Raw genomic sequence first — 9042 nt, 5'->3', positions numbered from 1 at the left:
AGGCTAGGATGACCTGGTATTTAAAATTTACGATAAATTCAATTCAATTCAATTTGATGGCCGGTGGTCTTTACTGTACTTAAGCTAATGCTAAATGCTATCATGGGTGACAATTCAATTGCATTAAACAAGTAAATGCGCTCAACAACATAAAACTTTTTTGCTTGGTCTGTGCCAAAGGAGCAAAATTTGTATCACCTGCCTCTGAAATTTGCAATGAGATTCGGCTGTCGTGATTTTGGTGCATCAAATTAACTGTAAAATATTTCCACGCACATGCCGGCCATTGCTGTTTGGTGAACGAGTATTTACAGGTTCACCTCGTGCACCTCCAGTCATCTGCCAAACTCGAGCAAAAACAGAACTTGCTTTTTTTTTTTTTTTTTTGCTTTTTACTTAAAAAAAAATGAAACCATGTTGAAAATCTGGTATCACACAAATGTCAAAGTAAATACAGAATAGGAAGGAATTTGACAGTTAAATGCCTTTAATTTGTTTATCGTTATGCTAACTGTGTGGCTTACATACACATGAAACAAACAATTGCCTTGCTGAGTGGACGCGAAGGTAATAAAAAATAACGTGACGCGAACTGCATAAAAGTGAGCCAAAACAGTGGGGCTGGCGAAAGCCACCCAGACACGCAGACATCAGGTCTTTAAACCAGCACTGTTAAATTCTGACCTCTGGTCACCTTAGTATAGGACAAAACAGAAAGATAACAACAATCACTAGTCAAGTTTGCAAACGGTGACTCAAATAGGCGGGCTTGAAGTTACACTGCTTTCAGTTTTTTTTTCTCTCAGTAGTTTCAAAATTCACACGATGGAAAAGCTTCACAAATGTATGCCCGGGTAAACGACCATATATTTGTACCCGCTGTGGAAGTTATTGTTAGGAGGACCTCATGCTAGCGCTTTAGTAAACACATTAAACTGTGAGCTAATTACAGTCTTTTGAGGTTCCAGGTGGGCAGGTGTGTTTGGAGATGCTACGCGGGGTCAGAGTACTTGACAATGCCTTCAATTGAACACACAAAAAGCATTTAAAGCCTTACAATACTAAATGTGCCCGAGGGGCAGGAGAACTTGTCTTGCTGTTTATTCTCGGGCACAATGAACGATGACCTTTGGACAGCATTTACACACGTTTCCCTAACAAACTCCGGGATCTCACCTGTGGAAACTCGAGCCGCGGCAGCAGCTTTCCGGAGTTGCTGCTTGGCACGCTTTTCGTGCGTCTTCACTTGGAGGGCTGCAAGAAAAACATAGTCGCTTTATTCTGTTTGAATGAATCAGGTCAAACAAGTCTAACGTTTGTCGTATACAACGAAGGGCAACCACTGAAGAAAATGCATTTCAATCATTTTTAGTCAATTCAAAACATGAAAGTGATCTCAAAATCTTTGCGCCGTTCATACATTTTGACTGTAGGTGTTTAAAGAAATGGATGTGTTAGAAATGTAAGGTACGGACGAGGCAGTCCAGTAGAACTTAAGGGGATACTGTGTATTTTTTCGCATGCGCCTCTGGGAGCTTTAGGGGCATTACGTCAAATACGCACTCCTTCTCCGGCTGTCTGTAGCTATAACAGACACGGCGACCTCCGGAGGAGTGCCACCCCCCATGTAATACCTTTTAAAGATTACTAGACCTACAATTATATTTAAAACATACTGTTGGTGGTTAGAACACATTCATTTGCAAGGTGTTGCAATTTATATTCGTTGAATTTATTCATTTTGAATGAAAAACGCTGTAAATCTTACGTTGTCACTTTATAATCAACAATCATTCAGTGAAATGAATACTTCACTCCCAATATTGCTCACTAGTCTATTTACATGTGATTATCATTGCTGTTGTTCATACCAGACATTAGTTAACTGTTGACCTATTTAAATTCAGTTGCTCACCAAAACTCATTTACTGAGTTACGAATTCAAATGTGCGGGTGAGTGTTACGATTTTTTTTCATTCGCGGCATTCCCGATGGCTACTGTACTACCGCTCGCTTTCCATTCACTTATGAAATATGAAACATGAAAATTTCATGAAATATGATATTTCATGAAATATGAAATATTGATTCATGAAAAAAATATTGGTCAGTAACCAGCGTCATGTAATAATTAAGCACTGATGGTCCACTATACTGTGTTACAAATGACTGTAAATACTAATCATCCAATGCGTACTTGATCTTTTTAAACACATTTTATTAAAAAAGCCAAAACAAAAATAAAAATAAAATGTTGAATATGGTAATAATAAATTTTGTCACTGAGGACGGACATATATTGTGTATATTGACCTGAAAGCAGTCAGTGAGTCCAACAGGTGTGTTGTGGAATAGGACGCAACAATAACTGCGATGCTTCACTCTGCTTTTCTATGGTAACTGCCCCACTAGAGATTATAGCACAGGACTGCATCATTGACACACACACACACGAACACGCACACACATCAACAGAATCTTGAGGGACCAATTAGACAATGCTGGTAGCAGGAGGCAAGTCGGGGCAGGGCTGAAGCTGCGAGACCGCGTGGGCTCACTCTTCTCCCTTGGTGATTCTTTGTTACTGGGAACAGACATGATGCTTGCATCTCAAAGCTCAAACGTTACTTTTTTGTTCTGATTCATAACATAGTACGTACTCACTTTTGTGTCAAATTTTATGATGACCCTAAATTGCATTTCTCCCTGTCTAAATCTTTGAACGCAAAGCTTTCACTGTTGCAGTACTTTGGTCATTTTATTGTCCTCTCGAGTTGAACAACAGAACTCATTACTCCAATGTGTTTTTGAATTTTTCCTTCCTCATTATGTCCACTTCTATGCCTTTTGTCTTGGGCTTCCGGTCTCGCTATATCTCACATCTTACAAGCTGCTGATGGAACACTATGACAACAAAAACGCAAAGCTCATTTTCAAACATCCTGTTTGAATACCCTGTCACAAATTTCTAGCTGACTTCTTGGTCTCGTGATATCAAAATATGAACAGCATGATGAAGTGCACTGTATCAATAACAATTGTAATTGAACAGGTGATCAATTCATGCCTGTTAGTTTTGCCTGTTAGCTTATTTTTTGGAAGTAGTGTGTATTTTTCTTTCAGATGCCAATAACCCAAAATAAGCTTATGACCTTTTGAACAACAAAGATTTGTCATAAAGTACTGTTGTAATTGTAAACTGTGGTTTAGAAAAGCATTTGATAGGGATTCACCAACACGACGTGCCATTGCTAGCATCAAAGTAGAGCTGGGTTATTCTCATTCTGCGCTCTCGGCACCGGCCCCACCCAAGCAGATAAACATGAGGCCTGATGACGATAGTAATCCCTCGCACGACCTATCCAAGGGTAAATACTTTTTCCACATCTTTTAGCTTGGTTTTAGTTTTGGGGTTGAGGAGGAGAGATTTTGCACCGACTATACAGCAGTGTTTCTTTTAATAAATACGTTTAACTGTAGCAAATGCCCAAGTGGCAAAAATGTGTGTTTGGGAGCACACAGCTGGACAATCAACGTCCGGAGTAAATAATTCACCTGGGTGCAGAATCGTTGTTGTGAACACTCGTTTTCCACGAGACAGATTTAACAGGAAGAGCGGCTGTTAGTGAGCACGGTCACTTGACACTGTTTTGCATTTTAATGTCAGTAAAACGCAGGTTTAGGCCCCTTCATTCACTTAGCTGGGATAGGCTCTAGCGACCCGCGACCCCCGTGAGCGTAAGCAGTCAAGATGATGGGTGGATGGATGTTTGGTGGCCGGCCGGCATTAAACAACGTCAAGGAGGGGGCGAGGCAGCCACACCGTGAGACTTGCTACTTTTGCAAAAAAAAAAGTTGTTTCACTTTCTGGTCAGAAATATCTGTGACATAGAACTCATTTGAGAAGACATTAAATGTGTCGAATGCAATTTATATGGATAACATTCAGGGTAGAAAGTAGAAAATGCCATAATCTTTTAAGTTCTTGATTATTATCAGAAACACGTATTGAAAACCACATATCCAGTCACCTATGCAAATCTCAAGTTCACAAACGAACTAATTTCCATTTATAAAAAAGACAAATTATTTGAATAATTTGATATATTTCCCAGTCCAATATCAGAGATCAGTTCCAAGCAGGTGGAAGTTTTGCAGATGTCCATAAGCAATGTTCTGGAAGACCGTGGACATTCATCAACTCCACTAACACTCAAAAAAGTGACTCTTAAAATAGGGTTTTAGATTCTTCAAAAACAGCACCTTTTGGCAAGCAGTCCCGATAGGAAGACAGACAGGGAGCTAATTGTCTGGAGACTAGCAAACTGATCAGTGTAATGAAAGCCTTTTTAAGCGTCACACCTGGGCAAAGTCCTCCAATTTCCTCAAAGACAATGTGAATCTCTGTAATTATCCTGCCGCTCTCTGAGCCGAAGGGTGGGAGACAGGTGGATAATACAACAGAAAAACTACCATGCGCAGATGCTGCATATTTACCAATGCGGCCTTTCATTGGGAAAGAAAAACCGCAAGGAGGGTTCTGCTCTTTGCCATTCTGGCGTGTTTATGACCTGTTAGAGGCCACTGAAAGTTTGATTGGTCATTATCAACATGCATTGTCTTTTGGTCATATTAATTATCCAACCAAATTGCAACTTTATGTGTAAAAATTTGCCCGTTAGCTCCTGTGAGGTCAACAAATTCCTGTACTAGCTCATCTTCATCTTCCTTTTCTTCTTCTTGATGAGCAGATTTGGCATACAGTATTTTGTGCTTGACTGCCTCCATCCATCCATCCAACCATCCATCCATCCATCCATTTTCTAGAGCCGCTTATTCTCACAAGGGGTGCGGACTTGCTGGTGCCTATCCCAGCTACCTACAGGCAGTAGGTAGGGGGACACCCTGAACCGGTTGCCAGCCAATTACAGGGCACACAGAGACAAACAACCATTCAAGCAACCAATCACACCTAAGTACAACTTATTATGCCCAATACACCTGCCATACATGTTTTTGGAGTGTGGGAGGAAACCGGAGGGCCCGGGGAGGACCCACGTGGGCTTGGGGAGAACATGCAAACTCCATACAGGCAGGCCAGAGCGAGGTGGATTTGAAGTCGGGTCCCTTTGGCGGACATGCTATTCATGCCGTCACGGAGCCCTCCTCACTCACTCACAACACGAGCCTTCATTAAGCATGCCAAGCGGATGCAATAATTGAAGATTATTTTCGTCAGCTTTATTCTAATTGGAAATGATCCCAAACTTGTGATGTCCCGCATTTTTTTTTCATGTTGTTGCTTTTTGAGAGGGGCAGGAGGGGGGGGGGGGGGGGGGGGGGGGGGGGGTTCAATCTCTGTGGCCGCCATGATATGTGTGTGCCAGAAAAGCCTGTGTAGACCTGGGAGGCCTATATTTTTAGTCAATCTATTTTTAAAGTCAACATACCCAACTGTATTGACTTGTTTTCCCAGTGCAGTTCTAAACTATACATTGCTCCCCATTTTTTACAAAGAAAACCACAATTTTCAAGCTGGACTGACAAATGGAAGTTCCTGAGAAGCAGGCCCGTAACAGATGGAAAGCGCTTTGAAATCACAAAAATGTCTTTTCTCAGATGGACAGCTCAGTATGCTTTGATGCTTGAGTTTTTGCGAACAAATACATGCAAGAAAATGCGGTCTTTGTGTTACGTTTGTAAGCGATGCTTCTGACCTGCTGATTGACGTCCTTGCGTCCCGCCTTGCGTGACCAGCCGGCTAGATAGTCATCAGTAGCCAAATAAGTTGAGGTAGGACTCCGAGCGTCACCCTCTTTCTCATTTCCAATGCAAATGAAAGGTTAAACAAAGCAAAGCTTTTAGAGCACAGCGATTTACCAAACCGCTCAAAGAGGCCAAACTCCTCGCAAGATTGACTTGGCAGATGGAAAAGAAAGTGCTAATCGGTTACTTATAAGAACTCGAAAACTTAGTGGCTCGTTCAAGTACATTTCCTGCAGACGATTTCACATTTATTGAATGGGACTTTTGTTGATTTGAAATGAGTAAAAAGGGCTCGGCATTGCCGCGCTTGATGGGATCCTAGCTCATAGAATTGCACGCGCAGAGGGTGAACATTTTGTTGTCGTTTGCGTCAGCGATGGTTAGTTGAACTGCATTCACCCTCTTCCACATTTGTCGATGGAGTTCTTCTTTAAGCCATGCCACACCCCTGCTGAAACAGGATATGGTTCTGCTATTGTGCTTATTGTTGAGAGACTAATCCTGACAATTACACCTCCACATCGAAAGTGGCTGCCTTGCCCCGCATCCAGCCAAGCCCTGGTCTGGTTTTGGATTCGTCCTCTATTTGCCCCCGGGGCAAAGAGGCCCCCCCTCCCCGAACCTTTTGTTGGCGGGCACTCCCCCACCTCTAAATGCTCTAACTGACCTCAAACCTCTGGCGTCCCTTTTTCAGGTTTTACTCACCTGCACTTTGTTCACCTGTTGTTCCCGCTGGGGTTATTGTTGGGACAAAAAAAGGTGTGTGGACACAAAGGGAGGCAGTTCATGAGAGCAAAGGGCAGGTATTTCAGGTTGTGGCCAACGTTTATAACAAAAATGAAGGCAGACGTTTTGACTTGATGACGCCGTAATAAAACCTTTGTGAAAACTTGTCTTCCGCCATGTGCCGGACGGTTTGTCAGTTCACCGGTTGCCTCTCCGTACAACAGAGGAGGTAGTTGCCACAAAGCCTGAGCTGACATCATAAAAAAACACTACCTGGGGGACTTATGGGGCTTGGGGGGCAGGTAAGCGAACCGGTGAGGTGAGAGTCGGAGGGCGGTTGTGGCGGGTCGGGGGGAGGTCCGTTCTTTGCCGCCATTGGCCGAGACACTGCACGGGACACACCTGAAAGCGCCAGGAGCCGAAGAGATTGGCCGCAACCTGAAAATTACACCTGCGGGGGGCAAAGAGGAGGAGGGGGAGTCAAGCTACATGTAAACCAAGCCCTTTACAAATTCCGCCTCTGTCTTCTTGCGAAGCTTAACGGTTGAAGACCAGCGAAGAGAGGAGAAAACCGGGAGAGAAAGAACTTTTGCTTCGTCACCACGAAGATAAACGATGCCCTCTTCTTCCGGGTTTTGGTTTTTACTCTGACATCGTGCAGGCGGCATCTACCTGAGAGGAAGGAGGGACATCTTACGCCTCCCAACCGCCATGCCAGTGTCCTTCAGCGAGCGCAGGAAAGAAGAGGACTAGCCAAGGAGGGGAGCCATCAACAGACCCGACACAATCATGCCCCTTGTATTGGGTTTCTGACTCGAGGACCACACCTGGAAAGGCTGGGTAAATTCTTCGACGTGAGCCCTTCTTTGTCTTCATTGTCCGTTTCTTAAGACGCGAGCTGCGATCGCAACTTGTTGCTCAGCGATGCTGTTGTTTAAACTTTTTGGGCGTTTGTTGGCCCGCTGAGATCGGAGACGCGTTAGCGATTGTTCGCTAACAAAGCGTTAGATTTAGGGCCGTTTTCCATGGGAAGAGAAAATAGCACGTATCAAATTCCGGCTTGGTTTAAATGGAAAGAAAGAGCAGGAAACAATAGAAGCCAACGTTCATTCCTTAAACTGGATAGACCAGTTGGGGCAGGTAAAGGCAAACTGCCAGACTTGTCAAAGGACACGAAGACCAAGGCTGACTCCTTATTAGATCATACAACCTTCTTGCACTTGAAGACGAATGACGGTAAGAATTTTGGCCACCCATAACTTCTCCGTATAAGAAAATTATCGGTAGCGTGCGCGGCTGGACCGAGTATAAGTAGATTATGTAACTCATTACACAACATTTTGAGACAACGTGTTGAACTGTAACTCATTTTCTTGTGAGGGTATCTTGCGGCTTTCCTTCTCATTTTTTTTAACAACCTTAGCAATGGCTGTTTTAAAAGAGGAAGTTGATGTGTGCGGGTATAAAATGTCTGCTCCTTGCGTCGAAGATTCATTTTTGAGCTTGAGAAAAACCACAAAGTCGATCTTATTCAAACGGGGAGTTTCCACCAATGAGAGGTTATATACTATGGAGCCCTCTCGTGCGCATGTAAGCGAGATTGATTAACATGAACACCACACAATTTTCGGAAGCAGATGGTAAAATGGAGGGAAACCGTCAAACATTTACACTGTACAGCAGAGGTCGCAAACTGAGGTGGGAAATTGTGATTGGTGGATCGTTCCATTTCTGTCTTACATCTGGATAACAGCAGGTCACATGGGAGCCTTTCGCACTGCCCCCCCCCCCCCAAAAAATGTATTTACTAAATATATATATATATATATATATATATATATATATATATATATATATATATATATATATATATATATATATATATATATATATATATATATATATATATATTCCAGTTTGAGTCACTTGATTGGGAAATGAAGATGGGGCCCGGGGGGCGCTCCAGTAAGGGATGTCACCATTTTACATAATTGGTGGCATGAAATTTAGGAATCAGGCAATATAATCAACTACACTTATTTACATTTTGACATTTTAAAGTTTAAATACAAACTCACATCATACTATGAATGAATGCAAATGTATTTAATTGTATAATAAAATATAAAAACATTTGAAAATATATACATATCGATTCTAAACAACAAACAAAACAGCAATGTAAGAATGCTAAAAAGGGGAATGGGTTGCTTACATAACAGATTTTACATTTGGGATGCAAAACACTATCAAGGTTTAAACGCTTGAGTTAGCAGGTCGTTCCTCAGTTAGTGCGGAGGCCGAGATAAGGTCCACACTAAGTAGAGTTTTGGGTTTCCGTTCAATTGTTTTCACTCAAAGACGGCTACGATTGATTAAGGGCCAGGCCAGTTTACCTATCGGGCTGTTCACTTCACAGTGGAGTCACATTCCAGCACAGAGGGCAGAGTTACCTGATCACGCCTCACTTCCAGCAAGCAAAAAGCGTGGGCAGCCACCGGCGCTTCCAACTCCCACCGCGACGCGCCATGTTGTACAATAGGACAAACT

General features: G+C 42.7%; 1 long non-coding RNA gene across 1 annotated transcript; it reads right to left on the bottom strand.

Moving 5' to 3' along the window:
* Positions 1–538: 538 nt before the first annotated feature.
* On the bottom strand, positions 539–6909 carry LOC148427519 (uncharacterized). The gene is made up of 3 exons (XR_015864913.1): positions 6472–6909; positions 1177–1254; positions 539–1020 (listed from the first exon to the last, which is right to left on the bottom strand). It is a non-coding gene; the product is annotated as an uncharacterized LOC148427519 (long non-coding RNA).
* Positions 6910–9042: the final 2133 nt, after the last annotated feature.

Source organism: Hippichthys cyanospilos, chromosome 2 (genome assembly GCF_059441005.1).
Source record: "Hippichthys cyanospilos isolate Australia breed blue-spotted pipefish chromosome 2, RoL_Hcya_1.0, whole genome shotgun sequence".
Taxonomy (NCBI): domain Eukaryota; kingdom Metazoa; phylum Chordata; class Actinopteri; order Syngnathiformes; family Syngnathidae; genus Hippichthys; species Hippichthys cyanospilos.
The sequence above is the reverse complement of the archived record's forward strand: the minus strand, read 5'-3'. Positions and strand labels throughout refer to the sequence as shown.